Source organism: Eurosta solidaginis, chromosome 1 (assembly GCF_040869045.1).
Source record: "Eurosta solidaginis isolate ZX-2024a chromosome 1, ASM4086904v1, whole genome shotgun sequence".
NCBI classification, from domain to species: domain Eukaryota; kingdom Metazoa; phylum Arthropoda; class Insecta; order Diptera; family Tephritidae; genus Eurosta; species Eurosta solidaginis.
In genome coordinates, this window is record NC_090319.1 from 189,409,471 (window position 1) to 189,431,982 (window position 22,512).

At 36.5% G+C, this 22,512-nt stretch overlaps 1 protein-coding gene and 1 long non-coding RNA gene across 6 annotated transcripts in view; both read left to right on the forward strand.

The window, feature by feature from the left end:
• Positions 1-22,512, forward strand: part of tw (Protein O-mannosyl-transferase 2) — a 2,413,568-nt gene that overhangs the window by 552,768 nt on the left and 1,838,288 nt on the right. The gene's annotated exons all lie outside the window — the stretch shown is intronic.
• Positions 12,391-13,929, forward strand: LOC137240314 (uncharacterized). The gene is made up of 3 exons (XR_010949692.1): positions 12,391-12,822; positions 12,933-13,083; positions 13,412-13,929. It is a non-coding gene; the product is annotated as an uncharacterized lncRNA (long non-coding RNA).

Consider the following 22,512-nt stretch of genomic DNA (forward strand, 5'->3'; position numbering starts at 1 on the left):
CTAGTAAAAGTGTGTTAATAAAAACAGGTGTCACTGCTCACTTTTTAAGCCCCCACCTTATTAGACTAATTGAGTTTGTAATATTGGTGAAGGTCAGTATACTTAAAGTTATAATATGTACAAAGTAATAAAAAGTAATTGTTCGAAGTGGTCGTGGGACCTCATCCCCCTTTTCCATTTTCGAAAAATTTTTAGCCAGTATATCTATCTTTTCCCAAATTTCATCAAAAACTGTGTCCCTAGCCGTTCTGGCGTGATTCAGTCAAAAGACCAAAAAATAAAATTAAATTATAGCTTTTCCTAGGGGGCGTGGGCCTACCCCCTTTTTAAAAAACATATAGCTGGTAGATCCTTCTAGACTATTAGCTATACATATGTGTGGCAAATTTCATATAAATCCGTCCAGCCGTTCTTGCGTGTTTCAGTCACAAAGACAAACGTATGGGCATGCAAACATCCATACTTTGACATTTATGATATTAACTAGCCTTTACGCGCGGCCCGTCTGCAAGGAGAAAATAAAATATATGGCAATTCTCGTTAGCCTGATTATCAAGTTATCTGTTGTAATATTTTTGTCCAATATATTTTATTTTTGTAATAGAGTAAAAAAAAAGAACTAAATGAGCTGATATCCTGAAAGGACGGCTTACGTGAATAGTACAATACAGTTTATTCGAATTAAAAAAAATACGTTTTGTTTTTAAAATAATTAATTGATATGACAGGGGTGAAGGAACTACTATTCATCGAACAAAGGAGTGGTGCTACACATAACTAAAACGAAAGAGATTTTTTTAGATAAAAATAGTGTTGCCTTTTCGGGTATTTAGTATTTACCAAATGTGTAATTACAGTTATAACGGTTCGTTACAGGATTCATTAAAAAAAACTCAAAAAAAGAACGGAAAAGCTTTGTTAGATATTAGAGATAAAATATACCAAATTTCAATTACGAATATTTTGCAGCAAATCCATGCCTATAAAATCTCATAATTTAAAAAGGTATGTGTGTTGAACTACTGGTTTCGAAGGGTCCTTATATGATCCCGGAAGGGTCCCGAAATTATAACGATGGGATCCCAGACGGATCCCGAAAACTATCTAGAAATGATCTCGGACGGATACCAAAAACCATTCAGAAATTATCCCGGAAGAGTCCCGTAAAGATCGCGAAATAGTCCCGAAAAAGTCCCGAAATTACACAGACGGGATCCATGGCGAATTCCGAAACGTATGGGCATGCAAACACACATACTTTGACATTTATGATATTAACTAACCTTAACCCGCGGCCACGTCTGCAAGGAGAAAATAAAATATATGTGCAATTCTCGTTAGCCGTTTTGTTTTTAAAATAATAAATTGATATGACAGGGGTGAAGGAACTACTATTCATCGAACAAAGGAGTGGTGCTACACTTAACTAAAAGCAAAGAGATTTTTTTAGATAAAAATAGTGCTGCCTTTTCGGGTATTTAGTATTTACAAAATGTGTAATTACAGTTATAACGGTTCGTTACAGGATTCATTAAAAAAAAACTCAAAAAAAGAACGGAAAAGCTTTGTTAGATATTAGAGATAAAATATACCGAATTTTAATTACGAATATTTGGCAGCAAATTTATGCCTATAAATGCTCATAATTTAAAAAGGTATGTGTGTTGAACTACTGGTTTCGAAGGGTCCTTATATGATCCCGGAAGGGTGCCGAAATTATAACGATGGGGTCCCAGACGGATCCCGAAAACCATCTAGAAATGATCCCGAACGGATCCGAAAATCATCCAGAAATGATCACGGAAGGATCCCCAAATGATCTCGGAATACTACCGAAAAAGTCTCGAAATAACCCTCACCGGACCCCGGACGGATCCCGAGAACTATCCAGAAATGATGCAGCAAGTGACCCCAAATTATCCCGGAATAGTCCCGAATGAACCTGACGGGATCCAGAAATGCTCCCGGAAGGATACCGAAAATCTCCCGAAGTGACCCCATGGGATCCCGGATGGCTCCCGGAAACTATGCAGAAATGATGACGGAGGGTACCAAAATCAGCCCGAAATTACCCTAACGGGATCCCAAAAACCATTCAGAAATAATCCCGTGAAAGTCCCAAAATGACCCTTACATAGTCCACAAAAATTTCCGAAATTACCCTGACGGGATCCCGAAAGTCATCCAGAAACGATACCGGAAGGATCACCAAATGATCCAGGAATATTCTCGAAAAAGTCCCGAAAAAATTCCGAAAGGATCCAGGACGTATCCCGAAAATCATTCAGAAATTATCCCGGAAGGGTCCCAAAATGATACCGAAATAGTCCAGAAAAAGTTCCGAAATTACCACGATGGTATGCCGGACGGATCCCGAAAACTACCCAGAAATGATCCCGGAAGGGTCCCAAAATTATACCAAAATAGTCCCGATAATACCCCGACGGGATCACGAACAGATCCCGAAAACCATCAAGAATTGATCTCTGAAGGGTACGCAAATGATCCCGAAATAGTCCATAAAAATTCCCGAAATTATCCCGACGGGATGCCGGGCGTATTCCGAAACCCATTCAGAAATGATGCTGCAAGGGTCCAGACATGATCCCGGAATAGTCCCAAAATAACCCCGACGGGTTCCCAGACGGATCACGAAAACTATACAAAAATGTCCCTGAAGAGTCCCAAAATGATTTCGAAATAGTGCCGAAAAAGTCCCGAAATTACCCCAACGGGATCCCGTACGGATCCCGAAACCATCCAGAAATGACCCCGGAAGGAAATAAGGTGAAGCTAATTATAAAAGCATGTTAATAAGGCAGCAGGCGCGTTTTAGCGAATGAAGAGCTACAAACAAACATACAGGCAAGGCTAATAAAAGCAATTGAAGGAGGAAGGATGGCGGGAGGAGAAGGAGAGCACCACCGATCGTTTTTCAAAATTGTTTAGATCTCGATCTGTATGAACCAGATACCACAAATTATTGATTTAAGAGAAAATTTATATTGATTTATAACAATTTAGAGATTTTGCACCAAACTCCCCCTGATATTTCCGAAAAAAATTTCACCAGTACACTATTGTCTATTTGTGTCCCAAATTTCATGAAAATCGGTGTAGCCGTTCTGGCGTGATTCACTTACAAAGTCGAAAATATACAATAATTAATGATATTTAGTTGGGCCAAACTCTTTTTAAAATGTTTGTTGGGTAGGAGCTGCTTCGGCCGATAGATTAATAAAGAAAAACCAAAAAGTTTTTACTTTTTCCCTCTATGCATTTCTGCGCTTTCGCGTCATCATCAGGAAGGTCTACATTTATTATAAAAAACAGAAACATGAAAACACAAAATGAAATATAAAATACAGCACAATCAATAGACATAAAAATTAACATTTGGAACTTTACTCACATTAATTTGATTAATTTTTTAAATTACAAAAACATCACATATTAACATTAAACATATTGTTTTTATATTCTTATTTGTTTACATGTTTGATCACAGCTGTGTAAGCGCTGTTTTTGTTGTCCACGTCTTCTTTAAAATTACGTTTGTGAGTTGCTGTTGAATTCGGAGACTTTTCAGTGTCATCCGTCTTTTTTCTCTTCTCTCAACATCCAAACTCCTAGCGTTCGCAAAATCAGCTGTGTGTTCGTTTTCGATCAGGTGCTGGAGAGAGGAGAAAGCGCTGATGTTGTTTTGTTGTTTTTCACGTCCATTTGATGTTCGTATAGTCGCGATACTAAATCCCTATTTGTTGTGCCTATGTAAAACTTATTACAGTTGTTGTTGTTGTTGCCTTTGCATTGGATTTCGTAGACTACGTTGCTTTGCTGTTCCTTGCCTATCCCGTCTTTTGTTTTGTAAAGATTCTCCTTAGTGTATTGTGCGGTTTATAGGCAAAATTTATGTCGTCCTTTTTCATTATTTTCCTTAGCGCTTGATTGCCGGTTAGGCCAGGCACATATGTAACGCTGATGTATTTTTTGTTGGTATTTGCTTCGGTTAGCTCATTTGCAATATTAGGTTGGCTCATTTTTTTCGTAGTATTATTTAGTAAATTTTCTATTAACTTATTGGGGTAGTTATTTTTAAATAGAATACTTCTTATTTTCTTCTTATTTTCTTCAGTGAAAAGATTATCGCTTAGGAGGTATATTTTTCTTATAATGCTGGTTGCCGTATTTATTTTTTGTTTCCATGGGTAATTTGAATAGAAATTAATAATTCTACCCGACGATACTGTCTTTGCATACCAGTTAGGAATCAAGCTCTTATTTCTTCGATGTATTTCCACGTCTAGGAAGGCAATTCTGTTGTTTTGGTCTATTTCCTTTGTAAATTGTATTTTGGTATGCTGTGCGTTAAAAATTGTCAATATTTCTTCCACATCTTTAGTTTTTACAATAGCGAATATATCATCTACATATTTGGCTATGTATTTGACATATATGTCTTTTCTTTTTAATTCAGCGAGGCTGTCGTCCAAAATTGTATCAAGTACGATATCTGCAATGGTTATTCATTATCAAGCTTAACCCAAATAAATGCAACTTTTTACGACCAGAAGTTACATTTTTAGGTCACAAATGTTCAGCCAAAGGTTTGTTGCCAGACGATTCTAAAATAAACGCATTTAAAAAGTATACAAAACCGACTGACAAAGACGCGGTACGACGATTCGTCGCGTTTGCAAACTATTACAGACGGTTTATACCTAATTTTGCGTCTGTGGCAGCGCCTCTGAATCGACTAAGCAGAAAAAGAGTTGAATTTGTATGGGATGTAGAGTACGAAAGAGCATTTTTATCTTTGAAAGCAGCGTTACTCTCAACAAAATTACTTCAATATCCAGATTTTACTAAACAATTCATTATTACCGTTGATGCTTCCACAACTGGAAGTGGCGCTATTTTGAGTCAAGAACAACAAGGTAGTGATTTACCAATTTGTTTCGCTTCTAAAGCATTTAATAAAGCCGAACAGAAAAAACCCATTATAGAATTAGAACTTTTAGCTATTTACTTTGCAATAAGCAATTTCGACCATACGGCAAACGCAAAATTAAGCATATTGAATGGCCTAAAAACGATATTATGTTCGAACATTATACCATTACAAATTTCAAAAATATTGGAAATAAAATTTTAAAATCATTAGAAATTATATTAAAAGATCCAGTAGAGACAGTAACAGATGAAGATACAAAATTAAAACTAATGAAAATTTACCATAATGATCCCATTTCTGGTGGACATTGCGGAATGAAAAGACCTTACGCAAAACTACGAACGAAATTTTATTGGAAGAACATGACTCGTGATATATCGAAATATATCAAAAATTGTAATGATTTTCTTTTAAACAAGGTTAAACCTAAAACAAAAGAAAAACTTGTTTAAACACCAACTCCGTGTAAACCATTCGATATACTAGTAATTTACACAATAGGACCCCTACCTGAGTCCAAATATGGTAACAAGTTCGCACTTACCATGATTTGTGACATGACTAAATACCTGGTAACAGTCGCTGTACTAGACAAAGCTTCAGCAATTTTTGAAGGATTCATTTTAACTTACGGCACAATGAATGCCATAAAATCAGATTTAGGTACTGAATTTAAAAATGAATTATTCGAAGAATTAACAAAGCTTTTAAATATTCAACATAATTTTTCAACTGCATACCATCATGAAACTGTTGGCACGATTGAACGTAATCATAGAGTTTTTAATGAATACTTACGTGCATATTTAAAAGATACTTTTCCTGATTGGGATATTTATTTAAAATACTTTACTTTCCTACACAATACTACGAGTAGCACAGTTTTCGACAATCAATTTTCACCTTACGAGTTGGTCTTTGGGAAAAAGGCAACTTTGCCTAATGAATTAACAAAAGAGAAAATTGACCCAATTTATAATGTCGAAAACTATGCCAAAGAAGTTAAGTTTAGGATGCAGAAAACGCACAAAATGGCACAAAACCTAATTAATAAAAATAAATTACAAAGTGAAAACCTGTATGATAAAACGGCACGTCCTTTAGTTGTAAAAATCGGAGATAAAGTACTTTTACAGAAAGAACCACATCATAAACACGAAAATATTTATCAAGGTCCGTTTACAATAACTAAATTAACGAACCTAATGTAACTATTTTCGATGAAGTTAAAAACAAAGAAAAAGTGGTACATAAAAACCGCCTTAGTAAATTAACATTACCGTAATACCTTGATTGAACAAAATCCAAAATTTTAGTACTAATTTCATACTCGTCATTTTTAAACAGCCACGAAGGCAACAAAAAAAAAAACATATAAAAACAACAAGAATATATATAGAACACAGAATTTTGTATATCAAAACGAAAAAATGTAATTTGAAATTATTCAGAGTATAGGACAAGCAACAAATAAAAAACAAAAATTAATATTTTATAAACAAAAAAACAAAACACAACCCTTAAGTTGAATATATAAAATGTAAATATTGTACAAACAAAAATTCAAAAATACCAAAATTGTAATTAACATATTTTAAATAGTCACAGAATTGCTCCGAACGAACGAATTACAAAGGAAGGTACACCCTAATTTTTGTTCATTCGAAACAATTTTTATAGTATGTATTAAAGAAGAATGTGGCAATTGCAATCGGCCGAATTGCCAAATTCTTCTTTTTTTAAAGGAAGGATGATGTAAGGATAAAATAAACTCTCACATCCGTTATATAACATAAGCTATGTGCGTTGAGCTTTAGTTGCATTTGACAGGCGCGGGCAGTTGGCAACGCGCATGTCAAATGCAGCTGCAGCCCACGTCACTGACAGAAAAATGTCATAGAGGCAAGATAATTTTTGCAACGAAAGTGACCGGACGTGTTGTCCAGTGTGAATAAGAAAATTAAATTAATAATTAAGTGCTTATAGCATTGAAAACCTAATTAGGTGTTTTCATTAAAACGGATCGTGGCGAGAAGCCACCGCCACGCTAAGATCCTGCGGAAAATTCTGTGGAAAACAACCACGGTGTGGAGGCGGCACCCTCCGAGACCACGAGCAATAATTGCAGGTGAGCAAACCGAGTTAACCATTTTGGGGTTAACTCACAACTGCATCGAATTATTTTACAATTAAGATTATCTGGGTCCCGGGTAATTGTGATATCCCGGGTAACTGTCAAGCGGATCTCGAAACCCATACAGTAATGATCCCGAAAAAATCTCGAAATTCCCCTGACGGGGTCCCGAAAACCATACATTAATGAACCCGGAAAGATTCTAAAATAGATCCGAAAAAGTCCCAAATTGACCCTGACGGGTACCCCGACTGATCCCGAAAACCATCCAGAAATGATGTCGGAAGAACCCCAAATGATCCCGAAAAGGTGCCGAAATGACCCTGACGGGATCCCGAAAACTATCCGGAAATGATGCCGGAATGGTCTCAAAATGATCCTGCAATAGTCCCGAAAAAGTCCCGAAATGACCCTGACGGGTACAGGACGGATCCCGAAAATCGTCCAGAAATTATCCCGGAAGGGTCCCAAAATGATCCCGAAATAGTCCCGTAAAGGTCCAGAAATAATCCCGACGGGACGCCGGAAGTATCCCGAAAACCACCCAGAAATTATCTTAGTCCGCATCGGTACAACTGAGTCGGATGAAGATGGTTGTGGGGATTCCGCTGGCCACCTATGAAATGCTCCTCCATAGCTGAGCTTCAAGTCAGCTCAACAAACATTGGGCGGACACCACGTCTTGCAGGGTAGCAAGATCTTTCTGGCCGAAAGTGGATGGCTGGAGGTCTGCTGAAATAATTGGGTTCACTAAGGCTCACCTATGAATGGTCATTGGGGGTTTGACAGGGCACTGTCCCATGGGTATCCATAAATATACTGGAAACTCCATCCTGCTGCAGCTGTATGGAGGATGATGAGGTGGAGTCACCAAATCACTTTATGCTTGATTGCCCAGCTTTTGCCAGAACTAGGCGAAAGTACTTCGGTCCCGACTCACTTGGATCTCGCGAGGATTTATCCAAAGTTGAGATCGGTATCATTCGGAGCTTTATCGTTGCTACCCAACGATTCTCTAAGTAGCTAGATCTAAGTTACCGTTATTTTTGGTGTATGTGGTATCACAATGGACCTTCGTGTTGTCCAAGTGAGCTATCTTTATCAGGGCAGCTACCACCTAACCTAACCTAACCTAATCTCTGATCTGCGAAATGAAAAACTCCCAAAATAACCCCGACGTGATCCCGGACGGATCCCGGAAGAGTCCCCAAATGATCCCGAAATAACCCTCTTGGGATCCCGGACGGATCCCGAAAGCTATCCAGAAATGATGAGGCAAGGATCCCCAAATTATACCGGATTAGTCCCGAAATAACCCTGACGGGATCCCGAAAGCCATCCAGAAATAATACAGGAAGGATCCCCAAATGATCCCGGAATAGTGCCACAAATGTTCCGAAATGACCCTGACGGAATCCCGGACGGATCCTGAAATGAGCTCAGAATGGAGGCCCTTGATCTTGAAAAAGTCCAGAAAAAGTCACGAAATTACACCGTCGGGATCCCGGACGGATTCCGAGAACCATCCAGAAATGATCCCGGACGGATCCCAGAAACCATCCGGATATGATCCTTAAGAGTCCCCAAATGACCATGATGGGTTTCCAGATTGATCCCGAAAGCCGTGCAGAACTGATGCCGGAAACTCTTCAAATGATCCCGAAATAATCCAGAAAAATCACGAAATGACCCCGACTGAATTCCGTAAACCGTCAAGAAAGTATCCCTGAAGGGTCCCCAATTGATCCCGAAACAGTCCCGAAATGACCCTGACAGGGTCCCGGACGGATCGCGAAAATCATCCAGAAATGATGCCGGAAGGGTCCCAACATCATCCCGAAATAGTCCCGAAAACGCTACGAAACTACCCTAAGGGGATACCGAAAACCATCCAGAAATAATCCTTAAGAATGCCCAAGTGATCCCGAAATAGTGCCGAAAAAGGTCCGAAATTACCCTAACGGGATCACGAAGGTCATCCAGAAATGATAACGGAAAGATCCCCAGACGATCCCGAAAAAGTCCCTAAATAACTCCAACGGGATCCCGGACGCATCCCGAAAATCGTCCAGAAATTATATCGGAAGAGTCCCTTAATGATCCCGAAATAAGCCTCACGGGATCCCGGACGGATACCGAAAGCTATCCAAAAATGATGCCGCAAGGGTCCACAAATTATCCCGGAATAGTCCCGAAATGACCGTGACGGGATCCAGAAATGCTCTCGGAATGTTACGGAAAATGTCTCGAAATAACCCCGACGGGATCCCGATGTATTCCCAAAACTATCCAGAAATGATCGCGAAAAAGTCCCTGTTGGGTGAGAGTGCCCATTTATGCACTTAATTTCTTTACGCACTACTAATGTTAAGATAGTGCCCATGTATGCACTCTATTTATTGACGCACTAACTGTAACATAAAGAATAAATCATGTATTATACCGTCATTTGAAGTCAATGCGTGTATTAAAGGTTATAGAGCATTGCATGTTATTATGCTCTCTCTTATGTTAATAGCGTTTTCATTTCTGAAATAAATTGTTGCCTAAGTAATTGGTAAAGCCTTAATAGAGTTACTCCTACCCCAGAAAATTGTCAACATTTATAGTGCATACAAAAAACATTTCAACTCTCCATATTCACTCATAGCACAAATCACACAAGCAGATTGCGCATTGCGCATGTAAACATTAGGTCAGCTCTTTTTTATGGGCAATTCTTACGTAATTTTCCTTTAGCTCTTGTTTTTCTCTCTCTTTCTTTCATTCACTCAAATAGTGAACTGTGACGCAGTTGCGCAAAACGAAGCAATTTTGAACTCGTGAATGCGCAATCTGGGTGCTCATATGAACAGAGTATATGTGGAACTTAAGAGCGAATTGAGAGTTTCACAGAGTTCCACTGCCACACCATTTTATACAGGGTAAAAGTGTAACGCTTTTGCGTTGCGAGCAGGCAACAATTTTCACAAAAGAACGAAATACCCCGTAAAGGCGTTGCTTGTTTTTTAGAATAGAACAACAACCCTTGCGCGGCATACAAAAAGCGTAACGCTTTAGCCAGAAAAGAAAACGCTATAAGATGTACATATATACAGCTATCTACTTAGCACTTACAAGGTTCTTTTCAATGTTCTCTTCTTATATCTAAATCAAAAGTGGCTCCCATCAAAAGTCAGTCTATACCAAAACTAGAATTATGTGAAGCATTGTTACTTACACGAACGTGGAACCACATCAAAGGAAACCTTCAGAACTACGTACAAAAGGTTTACTCTTAGCCAGATTCAAAAACTGGCTGAAACAGCATGCATCGACACTAAACTGTTTCGTTGCAAATCGTGTTTCAGAGATCCAAGAAAATAGCAAGGACATTTCTTGGAGGCACGTTCCAACAAAAAGTATTCCCTCAGATATTGTTTCACGGGGATGTAGCGAATCAGAGTTGGTGAAAACCAGGTGGTTCTCAGGACCAGAATTCCTTCAGTTAAACGAAGATAATTGGCCTGTGCTAGATATGAGCACTGAAACAGCAGACTTAGAACGTCGCAATGTTGCAACTTTCAAGTATAACATTGAATATAGTCAAGAAGATAGTTTTCCATTCGACAACAATCATGTTTGGAATTGTTTAATTCAGTCTGCAATTGTTATGTATGTGTGACTCGTCTTTTATAAGTGATCAAATAAAAAAGTGAGTTATTAAAATAAAATAAAAATGTTAAGCAAAAGACAGTTAAAACGTTTAATAAAAATAAAAAAGACCGAAATAGACCAAAAATTTAGTGAAAGTGTTGAACAAAATGAAATTAATATAAACAATACTTCGTCAGGAGTAGGACAACATAGTGACCGTGAAAGTGTTAAACAAAATGAAATTAATACAGAAAATATTGCGTTAGGAGTTGGACAACATAGTGACAGTGATGAATCAGTGGAAAATAATACTGAAATTAATACAGAAAATATTGCGTTAGGAATGATACCACTTAGGAACAAGTTGAGGGACTGGTTCCTGGAGTTTTTTCCCCCGGTACTATGCGTTGCCAGTCTTTTAAGAATATTGAGATATGAAAACCTGGGTGTACCCTTAAGTGTTAAAACTCTAATAGGCGAAACTACAAACTGTGTAACTCGTACAGTGTCACCAGGGCAATATCTTCACATAGGACTCAAAAATCAGTTAGACAAACTTGTGGGTGAAATTTCTGAGGAGAATTTAGATGTACTGCAGATAGATATCGGTATAGATGGGCTGCCCTTATTTAAGAGCTCTTCAATAGGTCTGTGGCCTATTTTGGGTCGCGTTTCCAATTTGAAAACAAACCCTGTGTTTCTTATTGGAAGTCACGTTGGTGAGAAAAAGCCTAATATTGTTGATGTATACCTTCACGACTTTGTAGAAGAAATTAAATCATTAGCAATAAATGGTTTTACATGCAACAATAAGCCAATAAAGATATCTATACGAGCCATTATTTGCGACACACCCGCACGATCATATATTAAACGTCATATTGTCATAGGTCGTAAACTTATGAAAATCATAAAGTGTATGGTATTATAACGTCAAAACTAGAAAATTTATATCGGATATAAATCATAAAGTTATGCTCGTTATAATGTTTATGATTTTATAACAATATGACGTCACATTTTCATAATATCATACATTTTTTGACGGGCACAAGTCTATGATTTATGATATGACGAGCTATTACACTTTGTGAATCCCCTACTATATTAGGTTATTTGGTATAATGAAAATATTTTTAAGGCAGCGAAAAAATAAGGCAGTAAAATAGTAGCTCTAATTTGTAATAAAAGTGTCGCATTTTTAATTTTCCAGAATAATAATTTCAATATACCAAATAAGAGAAAAACATTTTTTGTGCAACCTTATGTACACTCCTGTTCATATTAATAGGTACAAAATTGAAACTAATTTTATTCGTAGCGTATATTAACTTATGTGTATTTAATAATTTTCATTTAAAATGTATCATAGTCTTGAGCAGAAACTAAATAAGTAAAATCTTTATGACTTTTTGACTTTGAATTTACTACAAAACTGCATTATCAAATAACTTTTGGAAATTCGGATTAAAAAGTTTAAAATTTTGATGCAAATTTTCAAAGTTTTATCCATTGTCCTGTTTTTCTGGTAAGTTACAATGATTTTAATTCAGTGTCTGCTTAAGACTATGATGAGCTTTAAATGAAAATTATTAAAAACACATAAGTAAATATACGTTACGAATAAAATTAGTTTCAATTTTGTACCTATTAATATGAGCAGGAGTCTATATACATATATATATGTATATTAATTTATAAATATATTAATTTAAAAATTGCGGACACAATATCGGAGCTGAGTGGCCAAATAAAAGAGTTAAAAAATACTGCGGTAGAAAAAAATTATGCAATAGAGAGTCTCAAATCTGAAATTAATGCAAACGAAGGTAATTTTATGACAATTGATGTTAAAACATCACTTTTTATATTCTATATTTATTATTTTCTATAACAACAATATGTTTCTTTCGCAGATACCTACAACTTAAATTTGGAAAGTATCAAAAGCACATTAGCAGAACAAACAATTTTAATACAAACTTTGAGCGACAACATGTACCCGGTACCGAAATTTGCCTCAATGTTTCCCATAAAAACACAACCAGAACTGGACGTCTTGGAGGCATTCATTTGTGCAGAAAATCAAAATCAGATGGTAAGACTTATTATCTTTGCTGCTTATTTTTACTGCCCATATATGTACATAAAAAGTCTAATAATAATATATTTAAATACTAATTTATATATATTTTATATTTTTTGTAGGTTGGGACGGTGTTTCAATTTATAAAATCTGGCGGTTTCAAACAAAACTGCTGTCGATTTTGGGCGAGGATATAATATTACAACATAATATGGATGGGAAACAAGGGAAAACGCCAATACTTCGATACGCGAAACTAATGAATATATCAATGTAAATATATCAGTAAATTAACACCCTTTAGGCTGATTTACACGAGTCGATTTTATATTCGATTTTTGTCGTTCGACTGCGTTCAACCATCAGATACATGCTTTTTATCTGTCGAATTGCTATTTACACATTGGAACGACAAAGATCTACCGGAAAAATCTACTCGTGTAAATCAGCCCTTAGGCAGTTTTTCAGTGCAAGTTTAAACTACAGACAAAGTTGACTAGACTTTAACTCTGGCAGTATTGCCGCTTAACCTAAGATGATGTTATGGAAATGAACATAATGAACTTTTTTGGTTTACAAATTTTCCATATTTTTATTTCAGAAGCTGCTCACAAGTTGGGAATTGAGGAAAAGGAATGCAAAGACCAGCTGCGACACGCAATGAAGGCCGTAAAAAACCGCTACCACAAGGCCTCATGTTTAAAGAGAAAGCACACCGAAGCTACTCCCGAATAAAAGCAACGAAATAAAGCCAAAATAATGTTATGTTATGAAATGTTTAATTTAAATAAGTATGTATGTAAGACTAAATTTTATTGATATATGCGTACAAGACTGAATTCCTTACAATTTTTATTTTATGTAACAATCAGGGACAGTAATGATTTTTTTTGTTTTACTCAAGAATGAGTTATTAATTTTATTGATATACTGAATACAAGACTGAATTCCTAACAATTTTTATTTTCTGTAACAATCAAGGACTAGAAATAATGGTTATTTTTTTTTTGTTATACTCAATAATGAGTTTTTCATAATAAAACTAAAAGATTCATATATCCTGAACTATGCTGAATTTCGCCGTAAACATTTGAACGAACACCCTCTTGCTCTGAAATTGCTGATATCAAAGATAAGTTATTGAAAATGCTAGTATAAGTGGCGGAAAATCGGTATGAATTGAATACCTCCTCCCCCATTTAAAGTGAAATATTCAAAAACTTAATTTAGTATGAAGAATTGTATATTTTTAAGGCGAAGTTCCGCACAGTTCAGGATATATAACTCTTTGAGTTTTATTATGAAAAACTGATTCTTGAGTAAATTAAAAAAATAATCATAATTTGCAGTCATCTTAATAATTGGTAATTAATTTGTAAGATCTTCTATCAAAAAAGATAAAATAAAATGTAAACTTTTTAAAACACTGTTTTTATTAAATACACTGAACCCAAAAAGTACATGTTTTCTAAGAAAAAGTTCATGAAAACTTCTCCAAAAACCAGTTTTCATAGAACTAAAAAATTTTTTCTTAGAATATAAATCTTTTTTCTTAAAATTTATGAACCCTTTCATAGAATATAAGAAAAAAATATATGTTTTAAGAAATATTTTTTTAAATTTTATGAACACCGGTTTTTGTAGAGGTTTTCATAAAATTTTTGTTCGGCTCAGTGTAGTTCTAGGTATTTCACTCTATTTCTCTGCAAGGCATTCTTGCTTCGCTTCTATAGATTTAATATAGGAGGGCATTCTAAATCTCCTTCAACGTACGGGGTTGTTGCTTCGATTCTATAGATTTAAAATAGGAAGGCATTCTAAACAATCTCCTCCGGAAGGGGTTCTTGATTCGCTTCTAAAGATTTAATATAGGAAGGCATTCTAAACCCTCTTCTCCGGAAGGGGTTCTTGCTTCGATATCATGGGTTTCATGAAGAAGGGCGTTCTGCATTTGTTTCTACCGAAGGCGTTCTTGCTTTGCTTCTAATGGATTAAATATAGCAAAGCGTTCTACATCCGCTTCTCTGTAAGGCATGCTGCAGTAGTAGTTCAATAGTAGCTGCAATTGATTATCAGTTCGTTTGACGGTGGTCCAGAAAGTAGGGCTTACCTCCAATGACATGCCCATGTTAAAGTAATAAAGAAAAGAAGGGAAAGGGGAAGCGATTCCGAAAATTTATTTCGATTCCTCTCTCCCTTCTAAGGTAATGGTGTTTTTGGCTGGGTATATATCACGTTTTCAATCGGTTTCTGCCCAGTGCAAACTACTTCGCACAGAAGGCATCTTCAAGTGAACTTGACCAAACCTTCTGGCGAATCGTACCCTATATACAAAGTCTTGAATACAAACAAGAAATCGAAAGCCTTAAGAAGACCCAGCCTTTACGGCAACTCTTCAACGTCTTTCCTCGTTCCTCCAGGAAATGAGAATTGGGAACAGAAATTTCCCATCCTTAGAGTTGGTGTTCGTCTTCGAAATGCTGACATACCTTATGAAGAGAAGCAGTCAGCTATTCTTCAGAAAACTCACCGTTTCCCACATTTGTATATTTCATTTGTGCATAAATCAAATCTACACGCAGGAGCAAAGGTTTTACTTAGTCTTCTTCAGCAGCGAATATGGGTGATTAATGCCCGCGAACTTGTGCGTAAAATAGTACGCAATTGCGTATGTTGCTTCCATTATAAACCCAAACTTATAAGCCAAATCATGGGGCAGTTACATGCAGATCGCATAACTGCTGAGATTCCCTTTGCCGTATGTTGAGTATACTTTTTCGGCCAATTTCTTCCTTCGTTTCGTATTCGAGGCAAGCTTCCATATAAGACGTATGCAGCCATTTTCGTATGTTTTTCTTCAAAGGCCACTCACATTGAGCTTGTTTCCGATTTGTCAACGAATGCCTTTTTTCTGTGTTTAAAACGATTCGTATCTCGGCGTGGCACACGATCTCGTTTATACTGCGACAATGCAACAAACTTTGTAGGTGCGCATAATAAACTCAAAGAATTTCAAACTAATCATTTTATCGAAAAGTCTCTGGATGCACTGTTGCATTGCAGCAACGAAGTTGGCCTAGAATTTCGATTCATACCTCTTAGAGCTCCGCACTTCAGTGGCCTCTGGGAGGCAGAGGTGAAATCTGCAAAAACACTTTTAGTAAAAAACATGGAGAGGCAAAATTAACATACGAAGAGCTTCAAATGCTTCTTGTAGAAATTGAAACAATTCTAAATTCTCGTCCCATAATTGCACTCTCGACAGACTCCAACGACGGGCCAGCGTTTACGCCAGGGCAGCTTTTAATAGGGAAATCACTTAAGGCTATTCCATTTGAAAAAGTGGATATTAATAGAAACATGGCTTCAGTATTATGTTGGGTGAGAGTGCCCATTTGTTCATTTAATTTCTTTACGCACTACTGTTGTTAAGATAGTGACCATGTATGCACCCTATTTATTCACGCACTAACTGTAACATAAGAATAAATTATGTATTACTGAAAATTGTTTAATTTTAAAAATGAAAGAAGCTAAGACGTTCGTAGTCAAAACATGAATCTTCTTTATTAAATAATTGCTTTCTCTTTTATAGTAATTTACTTAACCTATACATTCATAATAATCTTAATACTAATAAACTAAAAATATGTATATTGGTAATAGGGTATGCATATATGTAAGTTTGCATACAGTCTTTGTATACATGGAGAATTGTATGCATGACTCCATACATGTAGGTTTCTATACATTGTTAGCAACGTCAGCAGATCAATGCAAGTACTTTGGTTAATGTTAGGCATAAATGTAAGTTTGTATGCCTGTCTCACAACGTCTGGTGAATGCTATACATATATGTAAGTTTGTATGCCTGTCTCGCAACCTAAGCAGATCAATGCGGGAATTTGGTTAGTTCCCATAATTGGTTGTATGTAAATAATAAGCAAAATTTATTAGCTGTGAACGGACACGGGTTTCATATTCGGCATTCCATTGATGTTAGTTAACCGTCTGGGTTAGTTCAATAATTTATGTTGTATAATATTGTAATATGATTGCTATTAAAATATATTTGGCATGGAGGTTCATGATGCGTAATGCTGCAAGTGTATTACATAGATGGGCATGACGCATAATGCTACACCATCCGCCTTAGAAAAAGAGTCTTATATAATTGTTTTGTGAACAATTGTATAAGACTCTTTGTCGTATTTTTAATGATTTTTGTATTTTACTGTTACTTGATATTGTAGTGATAGAGCTTGTTTGATTTGCTTCTGATTTGGTGACCTTGATATTTTCACATTTTATGCATATCCCCTTTTTTTCAAAAATGTTTACATATTACATATACTTTCTTTGGTTTTTTTTTTTTTATAATTTCTTTTTCAAAAAAAAATTTTTTTAATTTTTACACATAGAGAATTTTTTTTTTTTTTGTTCGTTTTTTAATTTGTTTTCGCATAGCCGGTTTCTAAGAGCGTCGACTCACTTAAAAATCGGCATGTTTTTACAAATTGTGTAAATTGGAATGATTCTTTGCTTTAAGTTTAGAATGTATAGACTATTATTTCCTTATCTTTATTGTTCCTAACATTATTTTCTAAATTATACCGCACTATTTTCCTGTAGAGATTTTTCTATGTATATGAGTTACCGTAAAAATTTTTTTTGTTTATCTATCTACTGGGGGTTAGAGTAAAAATATTTTCCTATTAATATTTTTAATCTATTGGGGTTAAAGTAAAGTATTTTCCTAATATCTTAAAATACGATTTATGAGACCTAGGTAATAAATGATCGTATTTATTTAATTTTTATTCAAGGAGAAAAAAAGAGAATTTTCTTTTTCACTTGACCTTATTTTTTTTCGTTCATAATAAGGTGAATTTTTAATAGATTGTGTAAACAATAGATGGGTTGCTGGTGGAAGAGCGAGAAGGTATGTGTTGGTGGTGGTACTATTAATGGATAAGTGGAAGGTACAGGGGGTGCAAAAAAAAATTTTCGTATCTTTAAATGTCTTTCTATATTTTCGACAATTTCATATTTTCCAGCACTCTTTTTGGTCTTATTTCTCATGCGATTTCTGCGGCGGCCAACAGGATAGATTCGTCATGACTTGTATGAAGAATTAATTGTTATTTTTATACCGGGATTTGTCACATGCACAACCTGTTTGGTTAATGCATCTATTTGATTTTAGAGAACTTTCAATTATTATTTTACATTTGCCTACTCGAGTAAATAATCAATCATTTTCCACCAATTTGTCCCTCAGGACAACTATGTTTTTCTTATAAATACCAAGTCCTGTATTGGCGGCATTTGTACAACGTGTGTACAGCCTGATAAGTGTTTGTCCTAAGTCAATTTTATCATCTACAATCAGGTTTTTTGTATTTTTTTCGCTACCATTTTAGGAGCGCGACATGTCTTATTGCTGCAAATTTATATAGCGCTTCACTTATATTTTTATAGGTTCTCTTTGTGACTTTTTTTCATTTTTATACTCAGTTGAGCAGAGCTCACAGAGTATATTAACTTTGATTGGATAACGGTTGGTTGTACAGGTATAAATGAATCGAGATAGATATAGACTTGCATATATCAAAATCATCAGTATCGAAAAAAAATTCGATTGAGCCATGTCCGTCGGTCCGTCCGTCCGTCCGTCTGTCCGTTAACACGATAACTTGAGTAAATTTCGAGGTATCTTAATGAAATTTGGTATGTAGGTTCCTGGGCACTCATCTCAGATCGCTATTTAAAAGAAACGATATCGGACAATAACCACGCCCACTTTTTCGATATCCAAAATTTCGAAAAATCGAAAAAGTGCGATAATTCATTACCAAATACGGATTAAGCGATGAAACTTGGTAGGTGAGTTGAACTTATGACGCAGAATAGAAAAATAGTAAAATTTTGGACAATAGGCGTGGCACCGCCCATTTTTAAAAGAAGGTAATTTAGAAGTTTTGCAAGCTATAATTTGCCAGTCGTTGAAGATATCATGATGAACTTTGGCAGGAACGTTACTATTATTACTATATGTCTGCTTAATAAAAATTAGCAAAATCCGAGAACGACCACGCCCACTTTAAAAAAAAAAAATGTTTTTAATTCAAATTTTAAAAGAAAATTTAATATATGTACAGTATATAAGTAAATTATGTCAACATTCAACTCCAGTAATGATATGTTGCAAAAAAATACAAAAATAAAAGAAAATTTCAAAATGGGCGTGGATCCGCCCTTTTTCATTTAATTTGTATAGGATACTTTTAACGCCATAAGTCGAACAAAAATCTACCAATCCTTGTGAAATTTGGTAGAGGCTTAGATTATAGGACGATAACTGTTTTCTGTGAAAAAGGGCGAAATCGGTTGAAACCACGCCCAGTTTTTATACACAGTCGACCGTCTGTCCTTCCGCTCGGCCGTTAACACGTTAACTTGAGCAAAAATCGATATATCTTTACTAAACTCAGTTCACGCACTTATCTGAACTCACTTTGTATTGGTGCAAAAAATGCCCGAAATCCGACTATGAACACGCCCACTTTTTCGATATCGAAAATTACGAAAAATGAAAAAAATGCCATAATTATATACCAAATACGAAAAAAAGGATGAAACATGGTAATTGTATTGGTCTATTGACGCAAAATATAACTTTAGAAAAAAACTTGGTAAAATGGGTGTGACACCTACCATATTAAGTAGAAGAAAATGAAAAAGATTTGCAGGGCGAAATCAAAAGCCCTTGGAATCTTGGAAGGAATACTGTTCGTGGTATTACATATATAAATGAACTAGCGGTACCCGACAGATGATGTTCTGGATCACCCTGGTCCACATTTTGGTCGATATCTCGAAAACGCCTTCACATATACAACTAAGGGCCACTCCCTTTTAAAACCCTCATTAATACCTTTAATTTGATACCCGTATCGTACAAACACATTCTAGAGTCACCCCTGGTCCACGTTTATGGCGATATCTCGAAAATGCGTCCACATATAGAACTAAGGCCCACTCCTTTTTAAAATACTCCTTAACACCTTTCATTTGATATCGTACAAACAAATTCTAGAGTCACCCCTGGTCCACCTTTATGGCGATATCTCGAAAAGGCATCCACCTATAGAACTAAGGCCCAATCCCTTTTAAAATACTCATTAACACCTTTCATTTGATACCCATATCGTACAAACAAATTCTAGGGTCACCCCTGGTCCACCTTTATTGCGATATCTTGAAAAGGCGTCCACCTATAGAACTAAGGCCCACGCCCTTTTAAAATACTCATTAACACCTTTCATTTGATACCCATATCGTACAAACAAATTCTCGAGCCACCCCTGGTCCACCTTTATGGCGATATCTCGAAAAGGCATCCACCTATAGAACTAAGGCCCACTCCCTTTTAAAATACTTATTAACACCTTTCATTTGATACCCATATCGTACAAGCAAATTCTATAGTCACCCCTGGTCCACCTTTATGGCGATATCTTGAAAAGGCGTCCACCTATAGAATTAAGGCCCACGCCGTTTTAAAATACTCATTAACACCTTTCATTTGATACCCATATCGTACAACTAAATTCTAGAGTCACCCCTGGTCCACCTTTATGGTGATATCTTGAAAAGGCGTCCACCTATAGAACTAAGGCCCACGCCCTTTTAAAATACTGATTAACACCTTTCATTTGATACCAATAGCGTACAAACAAATTCTAGAGTCACCCCTGGTCCACCTTTATGGCCATATCTCGAAAAGGCGTCCACCTATAGAACTAAGGCCCATGCCCTTTTAAAATACTCATTAACACCTTTCCTTTGATACCCATATCGTACAAACAAATTCTAGAGTCACCCCTGGTCCACCTTTATGGCGATATCTTGAAAAGGCGTCCACCTATAGAACTAAGGCCCACGCCCTTTGAAAATACTCATTAGCACCTTTCATTTGATACCCATATCGTACAAACAAATTCTAGAGTCACCCCTGGTCCACCTTTATGGCGATATCTCGAAAAGGCATCCACCTATAGAACTAAGGCCCAATCCCTTTTAAAATACTCATTAACACCTTTCATTTGATACCCATATCGTACAAACAAATTCTAGGGTCACCCCTGGTCCACCTTTATTGCGATATCTTGAAAAGGCGTCCACCTATAGAACTAAGGCCCACGCCCTTTTAAAATACTCATTAACACCTTTCATTTGATACCCATATCGTACAAACAAATTCTCGAGCCACCCCTGGTCCACCTTTATGGCGATATCTCGAAAAGGCATCCACCTATAGAACTAAGGCCCACTCCCTTTTAAAATACTTATTAACACCTTTCATTTGATACCCATATCGTACAAGCAAATTCTATAGTCACCCCTGGTCCACCTTTATGGCGATATCTTGAAAAGGCGTCCACCTATAGAATTAAGGCCCACGCCGTTTTAAAATACTCATTAACACCTTTCATTTGATACCCATATCGTACAACTAAATTCTAGAGTCACCACTGGTCCACCTTTATGGCGATATCTTGAAAAGGCGTCCCCCTATAGAACTAAGGCACACGCCCTTTTAAAATACTAATTAACACCTTTCATTTGATACCCATATCGTACAAACAAATTCTAGAGTCACCCCTGGTCCACCTTTATGGTGATATCTTGAAAAGGCGTCCACCTATAGAACTAAGGCCCACGCCCTTTTAAAATACTGATTAACACCTTTCATTTGATACCAATAGCGTACAAACAAATTCTAGAGTCACCCCTGGTCCACCTTTATGGCCATATCTCGAAAAGGCGTCCACCTATAGAACTAAGGCCCATGCCCTTTTAAAATACTCATTAACACCTTTCCTTTGATACCCATATCGTACAAACAAATTCTAGAGTCACCCCTGGTCCACCTTTATGGCGATATCTTGAAAAGGCGTCCACCTATAGAACTAAGGCCCACGCCCTTTGAAAATACTCATTAGCACCTTTCATTTGATACCCATATCGTACAAACAAATTCTAGAGTCACCCCTGGTCCACCTTTATGGCGATATCTCGAAAAGGCGTCCACCTATAGAACTAAGGCCCACTCCCTTTTAAAATACTCATTAATACCTTTCATTTGATACCCATATCATACAAACAAATTCTAGAGTCACCCCTGGTCCACCTTTATGGCGATATCTTGAAAAGGCGTCCACCTATAGAACTAAGGCCCACGCCCTTTGAAAATACTCATTAGCACCTTTCATTTGATACCCATATCGTACAAACAAATTCTAGAGTCACCCCTGGTCCACCTTTATGGCGATATCTCGAAAAGGCGTCCACCTATAGAACTAAGGCCCATGCCCTTTTAAAATACTCATTAACACCTTTCATTTGATACCCATACTGTACAAACGCATTCTAGAGTCACCCCTGGTCCACGTTTATGGCGATATCCCGAAAAGGCGTCCACCCATACAACTAAGGCCCACTCCCTTTTAAAATACTCATTAACACCTTTCATTTGATACCCATATCGTACAAAGAGATTCTAGAGTCACCCCTGGTTCACCTTTATGGCGATATCCCTAAATGGCGTCCATCCATAGAACTATGGCCCACTTCATTTAAAATACTCTTTAATACCTTCCATTTGATACCCATGTCATACAAACACATGTCAGGGTT